Genomic DNA, 17,137 nt, shown 5'->3' with positions numbered 1-17,137 from the left:
TGTTTGGGATGTCGTCTCACTGCTCTCCCTTCCCCGGGATCCCCTCAATTGGTCGTGATTATTTCCAAGTAAGAACTTAGGTCGGCATAACCTAATTCCTCCAAGGTTCTCTGTGAGGAACTTGTCATTTTCGATTCCTCCTCAAGGCAGGAGCAGCGATTGTACTTTGTGGACCTAAGCAAAAATGTAACTAGGCCTAGAATTTGGATTCTGTTTGCTACAAAACATTACCCTCGGGAGAAGGAAAGAACAACAAAACTTTGCTCGGGCTTCAAAGTACACACTGCACAAAGGTGCATCTTTGTCAGCAACAAAAAATGGCCACATTCCTTAACAGATAAACAGCTGGGAGCTTTGTAGTGTCTATACAAAGCGTTTTGTCCACGCTTGAAACAGAATTGTTTCATATGACCATTTATTTGCATTTATTTTTCTGTGTCATATTTATGTTTTTTTCCATTTCTTCAGGAGCTGAATAGGAAGCATGTGATGTTCCTTGCAGCACGAGGCCCTGATGGTGCTACTCATGGGCCACGAGAAAGGATTTGTAGGTACAGTTACTCTCTTTCATTAGAATTTGTGACCCTAAGTGTTTGCTTTAAGATGGTGAGGGGAGGACAACACTTGCAGCATTATTCACTTGGGATTTTTTCTTTACAATTTCCACTAACTGCAACATGAAAACTTGACAAGCTGCCATAGACAGGACTTTTCATTGAAAAAGCAGTCTTGAAGCTGCTCAAAATTTTCCTTGTGCTATATTGTATGAAATTAAAGGAAATTCAGATAGGCAACTTCTGATCATTAATTAAAGCCTGTGTACATGTTGTCTTGCTTTTCCCTGTGCTCATCTATATTGCAGTTCTAGTAACTGCAACCAAGGAAAAGGTGGAGAAAAAAGATAGTTTGTATTATATTTTGTTTACATCAGGTTCTCTATGTTAAAACAAAGAAACCTGACTGAGAGTACAAAGCAGCAGGTGAGCATTTTGTTGATGTGAAAATGAGTAACTATACTTACTTGAAATGAGTTAACTGGCACATTTGAAGCGCAAAACCTACAGGTTAGTGATGTGGATAAGAAGGCACAGCCAATAATGAAAGCATGGGTCCAATAGGCAGCATGACCTGGCTGGCATGCCACAGCAAAGCACAGCTTGGTTTCATCTGCATCTAGTGCTGGTGTGGCTGTGACGTGGTGGTTGGTGCATCTCAACACCAGGCTGAGCACAGGGCTGCAAGCTTAGGCCCCTTCCCACAGGCGACAGCAAAAAATGAACTGCAAGGCTGGTTCAGCCCGAGGTCTGCAGGGGCAGCCCCACAGCAGTTCTTTTAGTCTTCCTTTGCAAATGAGAGAAAAACCACCACTTGATAAGGATTCTCAAGGGTTGTTTTTTCCTGTGGGAAAAGCATTTTGGATTAGAAAAAGGAGAAGGTACACATGTGTGTGTTTGCGTGTGTGTGTAAATGAATACATAAGTGACAAAGAATTCTTGTTATTTACATTGTAATTATTCTGTTTGATTTTTTTCTTATGACTGTGATTGCACAGACAGAATAAAACCATATGCAGATTTTCTTCAAAAACTTGCCACTCTGGGAAACAATACTGATGGTTGTCAACCCCTTACGGTCACTGCTGCAGACTATTTGGCCATTCAGCACTCTTAGGAGGGCCTGTCCAAGATGTTACTCACATAGCTATGGTCAAATTTCATAGTCACAGGTGTTTCCTTAAATGGGTGTGATATGCAAGAGAATCCATAACTTAAACTTGTTAATTATGATCATTGTGACTGCATTTCTCATCTTAAATTAGATGAAGGTTTGTGTTTCTAGTACACGAATGAGCACAGAGAATGATAATCCTGTCTACCTTTCCTACTTATGTTACACAGCCAGGTAAACTTTAGTACTGCTCTAAATAAGCAGCACTTCTAGTGAAATCACTACTTTGATATAGCAATATAGGAATATAGGAATATAGCAACTGTAGAATCATTCCTAATGTCACTTTTACTTAGAAATTAAATACATCCTATGCTCACATTTCATTTTAAAATGAATACTAACTACTTAACCATTGGCATATTTATTTAGTTTGTATTTTTATGTATTTTAACCCGTATAAATATTTCATTATAAAGAACAGGCATTTTCATTTGCAGCAGGAATTTAATCATGTATGTATCTAAATCAGAGTGTTAAATGTAGACATGACTGTAAACATTTAATAGAAACTAAAATTAATTTATTATTATTATTATTGGTACAGATTTAGTTTTCCTTTAATGAGTAGCTGTTCTGCCCTTATTGCTGCTTTTACAATACTAATGGCTCCCTCTTCAGGTTATATCTGATACTGTCCTGGATCCTACATTTAAGTACAGATGTTACTTGAGACCCAGATCTTCAGAAATTTCTAGAAATATAAAAGGAACTTGTAAAATGCAGAGAAACGAAACTTGGGGAACATAGAAATGATGCCTTTCTATTTTCTGTTCTTAAAAAAACAGGAACAATTATACTGTTATCAGTTATAATGTTCTTAATTAGATGATTTTTAAAGCACCGGTGATTTCCTATAGTCTCTCATTATGTTAAGAGCCTACAAAAGTGCCTTAATGTTGTTGTAAAGGTATATATACATCTATATCCTAATATATGTGTACTACAACTCAGGGAGTTTTCCTCTCTTTAGATTTGATATATCCAGGTGTCTAATTTCCCCAAATGTGGGAAATTTCACTGCATAAAACCTGTGGTAGCGGGAGATCAAGTTTACATTCTCTCCTTTTGAGGGTCGTGAAGATGCTCAGGGGGCTTGAGCACCTCTCCTGTGAAGAGAAGCTGAAGGAGCTGGCCTTGTTTGGCTTGAAGAAGTGAAGGTTCTGGGGAGACCTCACTGTGGCCCTATAACACTTAAAAGGAATTTGTAAACAGGAGGGAGTTTGTCTTTTTACACAGTCTCCCGCTCTTCCTGCCTCAGCAGAACGCAGCCAACTCCCTGCACATGGTAACAGCTTGGCAGAGAAGCACCTGGGGGTCCTGATGGATGAAAGACTCAACAAGAGCCAGCAGTGCACTCTGGCAACCCGGAAAGCAAATGGGATCCTGGGCTCCATCAGGAGAGGGGTTGTCAGCAGGGATAGGGAGGTGATTGTCCCTCTCTACTCTGCTCTTGTGAGGCCCCATCTGGAGTACTGTGTNTGTCCCTCTCTACTCTGCTCTTGTGAGGCCCCATCTGGAGTACTGTGTGCAGGTGTGGAGCCCTCAGTACAAAAAAGACATGGAGATTTTGGAAAGGGTCCAGAGGAGGGCCACGAAGACGATCAGGGGGCTGGAGCACCTCCCCTATGAGGACAGGCTGAGGGAGTTGGGTTTGTTCAGCCTGGGGAAGAGAAGGTTGTGGGGTGACCTCATTGCAGCCTTTCAATACCTGAAGGGAACCTACACCCAGGAGGGGAGTAAACTCTTCGAAAGGGCTGGTAATAGCAGGACACGGGGAAATGGTTTTAAGTTGAAAGAGGGAAGATTTAGGTTGGATGTTAGGGGGAAGTTCTTCACTAGGAGAGTGGTTAGGCCCTGTAACAGGCTGCCCAGTGAGGTTGTGGATGCCCCGTCCTTGGAGGTGTTCAAGGCCAGGTTGGACGGGGCCCTGGACAACCTGCTCTAGTAAATGTGTATGTTTGGTGGCCCTGCCAGGCAGGGGGGTTGGAACTACATGATCCTTGAGGCCCCTTCCAACCCGGCTCATCCTGTGACTCAGTAACACTACGGCGGTACAGCCGCCACACGACACTAGCCCTGCACACGGCACTACTCCTCCACACGACCCCCATCCGCCCCTCGCGTTCCCGCCCGGTGCCGCGTCACGTGACCAGGGCTTCGCCCGCCCCCCCCCCCCGTGCGTCGTGACGCAACGCGGCGAATCTACGGCGCGCCACTTGTGACCAAGATCACCACAAGCGGAGGCGGACGGCTCCCCCCGCACGGTAAGCTCGGCCGGACGCCACGCGGCTGTTTCGCCTCCCCGCTCGGATACCCGGAGCGGGCGGTCGCCTCGGACTCTCTATAGCGCCGCCCATGAGGGTATCGAGCCGCTGTAGCCCTGCGGCCTGCTCGCCGTGTCCCCTCGGGCTTTTTGGGCCTCTGTGCTACCGTCGTTTTTTTGGCTCTTGGTGGGCGGGCTGCCAGCAGCTCTCGGCGGAGCCAATCCGCTCCAGCCTTCCTGCCTCGAGGCGCGCTGAGTGGCCGGGACCTCGGGGGCGGGACGAGCGTCCCGTGCTCCGATTGGCTGCAGCCCGAGCTGAGCCGCGGCTTTTTGCGCTCGGACGGCGGGTGGGGGGGGACAGAGGAGGGCGGCGGGGGGAGAGAGCGGGGGGCGGCTGCAGCGGCTGCGGGTCGTTGGTGTCGCCGTCACGCGGGGCCGCTGCCGCCCATGGGCTACAACGGCCGCACGGCCACGGTTGGGCGCGTGCGTGGGCGCGGCTGGGCTCGGCTCTGCGCAGGCGCGATGGGGTGGGTCTGCAGCGCCTCCCGCCGCCGGCTGCGGGGAGACCCGCTGTGCGATTGGAGTGTGTGCAGGGGAAGCGGAGCGGGCTGAAGGCGAGTGGAGGAGCTGGGAGCGGATCTTGGCGGTCATGGGACTGCGTAGGAAACGTGCAGCACACCTGGTTAAGGGCGCCGCTTTGCAACACTGGAGGCCAGGGTTCGGATCCCCCTGTGGCGCAAGTGGTAGAAGTGCCGCTCTGCTACTCAGGGGCTCGAATCCTGGGGGTTGGACTCGATGATCTCTAAGGTCCCTTCCAACCTGCACGAGACTGTGATACTGTGACATGAGAGGGAAAGAGCACTCCCATTGCAATTAGCAGTTGCATGTATATAGTTTGCAATAAAAACGTTGTGTGCACATACCTGGTCTTACTGTGACACCAGTTGGTTGTTCATAGGACATCCTGCCAATGCGCTGAGGTTCCTGTTTGCAGCTCCTAAGTGTTTCCTGGCCCAGATTGCCAGAATTGTGTAAGACCAGAGTGGTTTAATCTTAGGCCTGCAGCTTTCCCACTGAATGTCAGTATAGCATTAAACATGTTCATAAAAAAAAAAAATAAATAATAATTAATGCACCTGTTTTTCTTGTGAAGTTTAATTTTTTATTTTTTATTTTTTTGCCTTATTGGACTATGCTAAAACAAAGGCTCAAATTATCAACCATACGAGGAGAGGCTGAGGAATCTGGGGCTGTTTAGTCTGGGGAAAAGGAGGCTGAGGGGAGACCTTATCGTTCTCTTCCAGTACCTGAAAGGTGCTTACACTGAGAGTGGGGCAGGTCTCTTCTCACTAGTGACAATGACAGGATGAGGGGAAATGGCCTCAAGTTGTGCCAGGGCAAGTTTAGGTTGGATATTAGGAAGAACTTATTTACAGAAAGGGTATTTAGATACTGGAATAGGCTCCCCAGGGAGGTGGTTGAATCGCCATCCCTGGTTGTGTTTAAGAGCCGTTTGGATGTGGTGCTCAGAGATATGATTTAGCAGAGGGTTGTTAGAGTTAGGGTACTGATTAGGCTGCAGTTGGACTTGATGATCTTCAAGGTCTTTTCCAACCTTGGTAATTCTATGATTCTATGATTCTAATAATGTTTGAGCATGTATGCATAAAACCAGGAAAGAAGCAAAAGTATGAAAGCATGATTTCAAGTTTCTCATCTGCAGAACTTCCACAGGTGTCTTTTGCTTTGCAGACAGAAGTTGTGCCTACCTTGTTGCTCAGGAACTGTAGATTGTGGTGATATTGTTTCTGGCCGGTGCTGTTTCTGCTATGTGCCAGCCAAGGAAATGTACTTACAGAACAGAGTATAGCACATTGTGTGCATTTACTTTAAAGATGTCTGGAGGTTTTCCATTCTGTTCAGCAATACAGCTAGAGAAGGAATACTTTTCAGTCAGGATTCTGTCATATGTAGTGCAGTGTCCAAACACTGAGATTAATGCAAGCACACATAGCTCTATCTAATTCTGTTTGAAGCTGTGTCACGTTACAAAAAGAAATGTGGTATGAAAAGTTTCTGGCCTTCTGAGAGGAAAAAGCATAGATTCTTGCTGAATTCTGGGACAACTCATATGTACCATCACGGAACTATTCATTACCATTGAATCCTTTGCTTATTTTGGCTTTGGTACTTAAGCAATGAACGGAGTCACTGAGACAACACCACCCATTTGAATGACTAAATGAGTGTCATAGAATCATAGAATTACCCAGGTTGGAAAAGACCTTGAAGATCATCAAGTCCAACCACAGCCTAACCAGTACCCTAACTCTAAAAACCATACATGGAGCATGTTACACTTGGTCTTGTTGAACCTCAGTAAGTTCACTTTGTGGGCCTACTTTACGAGCCTGTCCATAACCCTTTACTGTGTCAGCTGTACCGCTCAGCTTGGTGTCAGCAGTAAACCTGCTGAGGGTACACTCAGTCCCACTGTTCATGTTATTGATAGGGTTGTTGATGAACAGCAGATCAAAACAGACCCCTGGGGGACCCCACCCATTATCAGCCTCAACCCTCTGGCTGTGACTATCCAACCAATTTGTTATCCACTGAAATAACCCCAAGTTCATTTAGAAGCAGTCAGTTGTGGTGTCCTAAAAGGAAAATGTTTGGGGCTGCTTTCCACTGCTGCTTTCACAGAGTTGTTGATTGCTCATATATATATATATATACATATACATAAATGTGTGTGTATGTATGTATATATATAAATATATGCCATTGTTCTCCCATAGGATGATCTTTTCTCTGGGTATTCTGGCTACTACTGAACTGCTGTCTGTAACTTCCTGGCTTATATTTAACTGGGCTGGGAGGTTGCAGATGTTCTCGGTTTTCTTTGATCTGTAACAGTAAAAGAATAAATTTTAATTGCCTCTGCGTTTCCTAAGTCTAAAATTCACTTTGCTTGGGTTGGAAGGGCCCTCAAATCCCACCCATCCCCACCCCGTGCCATGGGCAGGTCTGTCCCCCACCAGCTCAGCAGCCCAGGGCCCCATCCAACCTGGCCTTGAGCGCCTGCAGGGATGGGGCACCACAGCTTCTCTGGGCAGCTGTGCCAGCACCTCACTGCCCTCTGAGGAAAGAATTTCTCCTTTAGTTCTAATCAAAGCATACCCTTTTTAGTTTAAAGCTTCTTTTTTGTATCATTACACTCCCCAACAGAGCCCCTCCCCAGCTTTGCTTCAGGTAGTATAAGGCTGCCATAAGCTCTCCCTGGAGCCTTCTCTTCTCTGGGCTGAACAGCCCCAGCTCTTTCAGCCTGTACCCAGAGGAGAAAACATTTAAGTTGTAAGGAGTGTGTGTGGCATTTGTAACAGACATGAAGGGGTTATGTGAAACAGCTAAGTTATGCACTATTCCAATGTCTAGATCTCAGCATATGCACCTCTACAGATGGCTTTTCTTTTTTTTTGCTACAGATGCATATAGATACTTCCCTGTCTGATAGTTCTTTGTTTCACTGTAGTTAAAAATAAATTCTCTCGCTGTGCTTTGCCCCATTTTTGACATTTCAGAAGTCTGTGTCAAAGTATGGATACAAAGGTATTTAAATGTTAAAATTCATTGCAATTATCTGATCTTATCCGTTCTGTGACTCTTTAAACTAATACAAAGTCATTGATTTACTTATAAATCACTGTTATGTGTGATATTTTTGGAATCTATACAGCAATGTGCAATAAAATACATTATTAGGAAACATTTAAGCAAGAAAGTTGAAAGCATGGGATCTTCAAAAGAATTCTGATTAAAACAAAGAAACAAATAGCTTGTGTGCCATTTAGGCTGCCTTAACGCTCCAGCATGGCTCTGTATCTTTTGTTACGTGAGGAAGATTTTTATGTTTGGACTTGCTCGTTATTCTGCTCATTTCTACCCGGTGTGGGTTAGTGGTTGCTTTATTTACTTCTGGTAAGTCATCAGAATGTTTGCTGTAAAGGCACGAGGCTAAGCCACCCAAGAGCTGGTTTTAAGACACGCCTTGGCAGGATGAAGCCTGCTGTGCCATCTGCTGAGGGAGGTGCATAACAAGTTGGCACCTCCTGCTTTTGTGCTCGAGGAAAAGCAGAGCAGGGGTGACCTCCCTGTATTGGCTTTCTGCAGAAAACATCACGCTGCTCCAACGTGCTGCCTGGCATCTGTTCCCTGTGGGCAGGTTGGGTGTTCCTAACAGTCACCACCTTGGCTGTAACGTGTGTGTGCTCTAAGAGAGACACACATTCTGCACGCCCTGAGCTTGCCAGAAGTGGCAGAGTCCACCTGATTGTACTGTATGTGTCCTTGGTCGTTGCAGGGGAGTTGGACTAGATGACCTCTCTAAGGGTCCCTTCCAACTCAAACAATTCTATGATTTGGGGAGGTGTGGCTGGAAAGCTCCCAGATGGAAAGGGACCTTGGTGTGCTGATGGACAGTCGGCTGAATATGAGCTAGAAGTGTGCCCAGGTGGCCAAGAGGGCCAACGGCATCCTGGCTTGTATCAGGAATGGTGTGGTGAGCAGGACTAGGGAAGTCATCCTGCCCCTGTACTTGGCATTGGTGAGGTCTAACCTCGAGTACTGTGTTTTGGGCACCTCAGCACGGGAAAGACATGGAGGTACTGGAGCAGGTCCAGAGAAGGGCAATGAGGCTCGTGAAGGGCTTGGAGAATCAGCCCTATGAGAAGAGGCTAAGGAAGCTGGGGCTGTTTAGTCTGGGGAAAAGGAGGCTGAGGGGAGACCTGATCACCCTCCTCCAGTACCTGAAAGGTGCTTACAGTGAGAGTGGGGCAGGTCTCTTCTCACTAGTGACAAGTGACACGATGAGGGGAAATGGCCTCAAGTTGCGCCAGGGCAAATTTAGGTTGGATATTAGGAAGAGCTTCTTTACAGAAAGGGTAGTTGGGTACTGGAATAGGCTCCCCAGGGAGGTGGTTGAATCGCCATCCCTGGATGTGTTTAAGAGCCGTTTGGATGTGGTGCTCAGGGGTATGATTTAGTGTAGGGTTGTTAGAGTTAGGGTTCTGGTTAGGCTGCAGTTGGACTTGATGATCTTTGAGGTCTTTTCCAACCTGGGTAATTCTATGATTCTTTGATTTACTGCTTGTGTTCTGCACTTGCGCAGCAAGTTCTTGTGCAGGTGTGCACCCTGTGCTGTGTGCAGTGAGCTCAGTGCTTCTGAGGAGCAGGCATTGACTTCCACTTGATGCACAGCAAGTGTGCACATCTTTCTCCCCGAGAAACACGGCATGGAAATGCAGCACTCTTGCCCTTTGCGGTTCCTTTGTCTGCTAATGAGGAGAAGGAATGCCTGTTGCAGGCCTGTCTTCCACTGTGTGTTTAGGTGAGATACAGTATGTGATATTTCAGATGGATTGTTCTTGGGAAAAAGATAGCGAATTCCATGAATTCAGTAAAGGAAAGTGATTGCTTCCTTCTTGTTCCTCGCTATGTAACACACCTTCTGCAGGTGAGTCTTGATGTTGGATTTGAGACACTGGATGTGCAGGAAGGACAGCAGAGATCCCACAGAATCACAGAATTGTAGGGGTTGGAAGGGACCTCTAGAGATCATCGAGTCCAACCCCCCTGCCAAAGCAGGCTCCCTACACCACGTCACACAGGTAGGCGTCCAGGCGGGTCTTGAATATCTCCAGAGGAGACTCCACCACCACCTTGGGCAGCCTGTTCCAGTGCTTTTTTTTTGGTAGATTTGTTACGTTTGTCTTCAGCTCCAGTTTTCAATGCCCATGCAATCAATGCTGTTCTGGACAGCTGTTCGTCACAAGTTCCACATGCAAAACAAATGTGGATCTATCTTACTCTTTAAAAGGAAGGGGTTCTCACTTTACTTCATATAAATTATTAGCAGGATATACATTTCCAAAAAGCCAAAATGGAACAGTAAAAATTCTAAAGAGAATCCACAAGGGTTTGTTTTAATTCATAAAGGAGGTTCAGGTTGCACATACAGAACAATTCCTTCTCATAAATAGTGGTGAGGCAGTGGCGCAGGCTGCCCAGGGAGGTGGGGGAGTCACCATCCCTGTGGGCGTTCAAGAACGTGTGGATGTGGCACTGAGGGATGTGAGCAGTGAGAAGATACTGGTGGAAGGCAAAGAGCTGGACTAAATAATCCTGGAAGTATTTTCCAACCTTGGTGATTCTGCGATAACGTAAGCTGCAGCTTCTTTGTTGATTTTGGCAGCAGCAGATTAAAGTGCATTGGATAGTCAGGATTACTAGTTTAGCACATGTATCCTGTACTGGGCACTGCCTGATTGTTGTAAGTCAAAGCTATTTTTTTCTTTGGACTGGATCCAGTGGTAGCATAATATCTAAGTTCAAAGATATGCTGCATAAAAATGTTTTATGGATGTTTTCTTCAAGATCTGCCAACTTATTTTCTATTGTTTTCAGTTCTATTGGTATAACAATGGAATGATTTGAATTGCGTTTGTGTTTTTTCTCTCCCTGTTGTTCAAATTTTCATTTTAAATTATTTACAAGTCTGAGACTTGAAGATGAGAGCCTAATGAATGCTTTTAAAAATAAAACCTTCTTCTTTAAGCATGTTATGCTTCATGTTTTGAATTTATAACACAAGCCTTAATGAATAGTTTCCTAGTTACTCTCATCTTAGAATTTATGAGCTGTCCTATTTACAAGTTTTACCTATACAATGGAAAGATAATTCCTATTTATCTTAAATGAAAAGAACTCTTCTTGTTAACAAGCTTAAACTGCTAATTAGGGGTAATATAGCAATAAATACTGTGTCAAACCTTTTAACAGTGAGAAGATGCAATAGTATTTGGGCCTTTTCCTGCCGCTTTCTGCATAGGAAAAGAGTGTTATGTTTTTTTCTGAGATATCATTTACATATGAGGTTAATAAAAGGTATCTTAGGGAAAGACAGCAGCGTATAAGACTTGCCCTTACAGGTTGCAGATTTATTTATGTCCCAGTTTTAGGATGACATGTTGTTGCTCACATAGTGCAGTGTTGGTTACTGCTGTTCATCCTTGAGAAGTATGGAAGATGCCTGAAGTCTTCATGTACGTGTGCGTGTGATGTTCTGTTAGCAGTTAAGATTTCCTGCTCAAAAATATAGTATGTTTGGCCATAGTTGTTTTGAATGTACATTAATGTAATTTAATCAGGAAGGAAAGAAAACCTTGGACTAGAATTTTATGTCATTTACTTGAATATAAATTGGGGTATCTCCATTCAGTTTAACAGAATTTTTTCAATTTGCGTCAAAATGATGAAAATCAAGACCTGACACAAGCTCTCCATCTCACAGTTTGTGTCTAGAAAAACAAAGAAATAAAATCAGCCTTTTTTGACCCAAGAAACCTCTGAGTTTGGTTTTAGAGCAGCGGTTTTATAATGTAGTGTTTTGTTCTGACACTGTGAGCTTTGCAGGTATAAGAAAAAGTATCTGTTATTATTGCTTGTGATTAGACTTCTGTTGTCAAAGCTCCAGATTTGTGAATTTGGCAGCTATTCTAAATCTAGGTAGCTTGAAACCCCGTGAGAAGTATTTTCATGGCCTTCTTTGTGTGCGCCTCTGATGATATGTGCAGGAGGTTGGTTTGCTCCCTGTTTGATTTTCTTTGCGTCACCCAGAGGACGTGCAGTAGGGATGGTGAAACAAGGAAGGAAGGAGAGGAAGGGGCTGAAGAGAAGAGGTGTGTAGATTGGGCTTTGGAGGCATCTCTTCTGCTGCTCCAGAGTGGGTGTCTGGTAGAACAAAAGGAGCAACTTCTCTTGGAACTCAGGAATCCCTCTTGGGCACAAGATTGTTAGGCATGATAGTTGTTTGGAGAGGAAAAGGAAACAACTGAGAATGCATTTTACTGGCTCTGTTTGAGCTGCTCAGTTTTCATTTCCATGTGACAAAAAATACATAGCTTTGCTGGTGGAGGCTGACTTGAAGGAATCCCTTCTTTCTTGTTATCATCATTATGGTTTTTGGTGTTACTGTTACCAATACTGTATGTTCTGTGGTAGAGCGTTGACTAACTGTTGACTTTTTTTTTTGACCAAAGAAAATGTGTATGTTTGTATTTTGTATGCAGAGGGTAAATACCTTTCACAAGGGATACCCTGCTTGGGGCTGATTTCTTAGGAGGAGGAGACGAAGGCATGTGGGTGGAAGTAATACATAGGGCCACTGCTACAGAAGGAGAGGTGGGCAAGCTTTCAGGCACACATGCCTTTCTTCTAGCCCGCTACTGTTACAAAGATAATTAAAAATGTACTTGATATCTCTGAAATTTTATATAGATGTTGTACGGAAATACAGACATATAGGGAATAGGACTATTTATGAGGTCAAGTATTATTTGTTGGTTATAAGTGTGCAGCAGTCTAAAGGTTTGTAATGTCAGAGTTTTGGATAACATCTTAAGCCTATTAGAGTTCATCACCTCTCTTCTCACTAGTGACAAATGACAGGACGAGGGGAAATGGCCTCAAGTTGCGCCAGGGCAAGTTTAGGTTGGATATTAGGAAGAACTTCTTTACAGAAAGGGTAGTTAAGTACTGGAATAGGCTCCCCAGGGAGGTGGTTGAATTGCCATCCCTGGTTGTGTTAAGAGCTGTTTGGATGTGGTACTCAGGGATATGATTTAGTGTAGGGTTTTTATAGTTAAGGTACCATGGTTAGGCTGCGGTTGGACTTGATCTTTAAGGTCTTTTCTAACCTGGGTAATTCTATGATTCTATGATTCTATGATCTTATCTAACTGAGAGTGCTAAGAACTGCAGTCGATGTCACTGTAGCCATGGTTTCACTTGGATCATTTATTTATTTTTTTAAAGTTATTTTTCATTGTAAATTATGTTTCAAAACTCAGTGGTCTCTGTATCGGAAGAGGTGAAATACATCATATAGATAGTTAAATTTTGTTTGAAGAAAACACCTAGAGAGCACAGAAAGAAAAAAAAAAACAACACTATATTTCCTGAAATAACATTGCAGTAGGATTTTTGCTTGATAAAAGAAGATGTTGAGAGTGCTGGAATTGTCTAAACCATCAGAATTGCCAAGCATAAATAATTACATAATTTCACACTTTCCAGTGAAGTCAGACCCTGATTAAGAAGTTGACAGCCTGAGAGAGCCCGCTTTTGGCAGTGATGTCTGTATTCCCTAAAGTTGTAATGACTGAATTCAGGGAAACAGAGTAAGACTTAAACCATTTTCTTTGAACCCTTGTTGACAAATGGAGAATATTCTTTTTCATAAGGAAGTTTTCATACTTTAAGTATCTAGATATTTCAGCTTCTCCACTTTCAGCTGGTGTATATTCTGCTGATGCCAGGTCTTCTTGCAATCTCGGTCCTTGCTGTCTTTCAGTATGTTTGATATTCATATTTCTTTTTTATTCCTTCTTCCTTGCTGTGCTTTTTTTCTTCCTTTTCTTAAACAAATAGACGATATGGTAATATGAACTCTAATAGGAAAAAAGCATTGTTTAACTCAGTTGGGGTACTACTAATCCAGTCACCAAATGTAACCATAACACAGCATGCATTTTAATTATTAAGTATAATGGAAACTTTGCATTTTAAATCTTGAGCTATAAACCACTTTTTGTTTGAAAATGCACACTTCAGCACCATGATTTTAGCTCATAGTCTGTTGCAGGGCAGCATTCTTTGATCAGTTATTAGAAGCTGAAGATCAGTGGCATTCAGTGCTTGTGGTAATTTTGAGAATACATACAGGAGTCATAGAATCATAGAATCATAGAATTACCAAGGTTGGAAAAGACCTCAAAGATCATCAAGTCCAACCGCAGCCTAACCATAGTACCCTAACTCTAAAAACCCTACACTAAATCATATCTCTGAGCACCACATCCAAACGGCTCTTAAACACAACCAGGGATGGCGATTCAACCACCTCCCTGGGGAGCCTATTCCAGTACCTAAATACCCTTTCTGTAAATAAGTTCTTCCTAATATCCAACCTAAACTTGCCCTGGCGCAACTTGAGGCCATTTCCCCTCGTCCTGTCACTTGTCACTAGTGAGACGAGACTTGCCCCACTCTCACTGTAAGAACCTTTCAGGTACTGGAAGAGGGCGATAAGGTCTCTCCACAGCCTCAGTCTAGTCACTGAAGGTCAGCCTGAAGCTCGGTCCTGTTTATGTTTAATCATTTAGCGAGGTGGTTGGATAAAGCAATGCAACAATGTGTATGGAGTGCTGCTATGCCAATAATTCCAAATAAGGAAAATTTAAAGACATTTTCAAGACTAAACAGTCCCTCAGATTCCAGTGCTTTGTAAAGTACGCTTTAGAATTAAATGACATATTGTTGAGTTTTTTCTTTTATTTATGTATTTGTTTGAATAGCTTGACAGAGTGCTCCTAATGCACTTTCACTGTCTTGCTACTAAGAAATGCTGAAGGGTAGAGCATCTACTTTGTGTTTGCTCATATTTGGTCAATACCTTCTTGAAATGAATACTTTTTTTCTATTAATTCCGAGAATAAATATGTACAATAAATTCTAACATAAATACCCTTAGTGTCTGTGCTTTTTAGCATGAAAAATAATAATACTCTTAGAGGGAATGTGGATTTTAGTGAATCATCATGGCAACTTAATAATCTGTACGTGAGATATGCACGCTTGGAGCTCTCACAGAATCACAGAATCACAGAATGACCTGGGTTGGAAGGGACCTCAAGGATCATGTAGTTCCAACCCCCCTGCCTGGCAGGGCCACCAAACATACACATTTACTAGATCAGGTTGCCCAGGGCCCCGTCCAACCTGGTCTTGAACACCTCCAAGGACGGGGCATCCACAGCCTCCCTGGGCAGCCTGTTCCAGGGCCTAACCACTCTCCTAGTGAAGAACTTCCCCCTAACATCCAACCTAAATCTTCCCTCTTTTAACTTAAATCCATTTCCCCGTGTCCTACTATTGTCAGCCCTTTCGAAGAGTTTACTCCCCTCCTGAGTGTAAGTTCCCTTCACGTATTGAAAGGCTGCAATGAGGTCACCCCGCAGCTTTGCTGTGTCTTGAGGAGAATAAGACATAACGTTATCGAACCGCTCCCTTTGGCTTGGCAGGGGCTTTGCTAGGTGCCTGCTTCTGGATACCAGGATGCGTTCATCAGCTGGCATGTCAAGCTGCAGGACCAAGGCTCTCCAGATTTGTGAGCGCTAAAGAGTGTGCTAGTAGCAGAGCTAGTGTTAGCTCTTCCTTTTGTCAAGGTTACCTGATACAAGAGTGGCGCAGTGGTAGAAGTGCCGCTTGCAACACCGGACGCCCGGGTTCGAATCCCCCCTGTGGCGCAAGTGGTAGAAGTGCTGCTCTGCTACTCAGGGGCTCAAATTCCGGGGGTTGGACTCGATGATTTCTAAGGTCCCTTCCAACCTGCACAAGACTGTGAGAATGTGAGAGCTCTGCTTTCCTGAGTTCAGCGCTGTGCTCACTGTCTTTCTCCTCCACCTGGAGGAGCTATGCCGTGTGATATCATTAGATCCTTAACATTCTTACCTTGTAGTTCTTTTTGCTCGTGTATCACTTCTGAGTGTCTGGCAGAAGAGTGTGGAGATAATACTTTTCTACCACATTTTTATATATAAATATTTCAGAAACATCTTCCACTGTCCGTGTGCAGATAATTTGAAATTAGCAGAGCATCTTCTCTTTCCAAATGTTTTTGAAATGTACCTAATCTCCCCTAGTATTTTTTCTTAGGAATGTTGTTTCCTTTTATTTGAAAGAATAGTCTGACCCAGTTCTTCCTACGCCATGAATTCTTTGCCTCTTCCTTTGTTCAGCTGGACAGTTGTAAGATGTGGAAGTTAATCTGGGTCAGTAATTTTTATTTCCAGTCCTCTGAGGAAACAGAGGTGACAGAGGAAGCAGAAGACACCTCCTTGGTGAGTGTAACGAAAGGGAAAGGTCTCTGCTTCTCCCTCTTCCTTTAGTGATTCTCCTCTTACCCGTGGATAAAACAAATGTTGATAAACATGCACAGACCTTGTCTATATTTTGCTGTCTTTTCGGCCTTAATGATATCTTGTATTAGTAGTTTTGCATAAAGCAAAAAGTATCAAATCATACAGTTCAAAATAGCAATTCACCGTAGAGTTAGAATGAATTTAAACAAAAAAAATGGCAAGAAAGCATAGTCCTTAAGGCAGCTGTCTGAACCCATCCTTACAAAAGGCTTTGTTTTGGACCACGACCACCTCCAAACTGCAGAGGCCCAGTGACTTTCTAAACATACTGTTCATGTTCCAGGCAGCAAAGCACTTGTATTGCCCTAACAAGTTAGTTAAAGAATCACTAGGTGCGAGCCTTCGCTGTTGAATAAAGTCAGCTAGGGGCTGCATGAAGGCTGGAGCCCTGGCTAAGCACAGTGGGCAGGGTGCTCCTAGGGGCTTTGGGGTGAGCCCAAGGCTTCTCAGCCTGCCAAGGCCCCTCCTCTGCCCTTCCCTTCAGGGCACTTTGATGTGAAGGCAGTATGCAGAGCAGCTGGGGGGCTGCAATGCCCTTCCTTGTCTGTTATCAGCACTTGAGCCTAAAAGTTCCTACTGTGATTGCTTTTCTTCTTCTCTCCATCACTTTCTCATCTTGCTCCTAGGATGTCTTTCTTTATTTATTTTTTAAATTTGTAAAAGGCAAAGTGTACCAACTCTAAGTGTGAAGTGAGTTTTTACAGCCCGGTTGTAAATTTCGAAAACTAAGGGGTTTATAATGGAAATGCTTAGAGAGGAGAGGGGAGGGCATGCTATAATACATATGTAACCTTCTTTCCCTCTCTTTAGTGAATAGACCGTTTAAACTAAATTAAGTAAAGGATATAAATTCTGTTGTTTCAGTTTTTAATATTTCATGGCTGATTTTATAGATAAAAATTACATTTAACAGTAAATATGAAGAAAAATTTATACAGCCTGTTCTAGTTTGATATGGAACAGCAAATCCCATTTCTCTGTAGCTGTAAAGAAAATTCATTATAATGACTTTAGTTGTAAGAGATGGCTTCATTGTGATTAGTTACACTGATAATGAAACAACCTTTTTACCAATGGCACAAGATACATGGGATCTCATGTGTCT

At 43.6% G+C, this 17,137-nt stretch overlaps 1 protein-coding gene across 1 annotated transcript in view; it reads left to right on the top strand.

Moving 5' to 3' along the window:
* The first annotated feature begins 3,909 nt into the window (after positions 1-3,909).
* ZNF407 (zinc finger protein 407) overlaps positions 3,910-17,137 on the top strand; it is a 330,452-nt gene continuing 317,224 nt past the window's right edge. Inside the window, exon 1 of the mRNA XM_015855154.1 lies at positions 3,910-3,995. The gene's annotated coding sequence lies outside the window, so the exon portion shown is untranslated. The remainder of the gene's footprint in view (positions 3,996-17,137) is intronic.

This window comes from Coturnix japonica, chromosome 2 (genome assembly GCF_001577835.2).
Source record: "Coturnix japonica isolate 7356 chromosome 2, Coturnix japonica 2.1, whole genome shotgun sequence".
In the NCBI taxonomy this organism is placed as follows: Eukaryota; Metazoa; Chordata; class Aves; order Galliformes; family Phasianidae; genus Coturnix; species Coturnix japonica.
The sequence above is the reverse complement of the archived record's forward strand: the minus strand, read 5'-3'. Positions and strand labels throughout refer to the sequence as shown.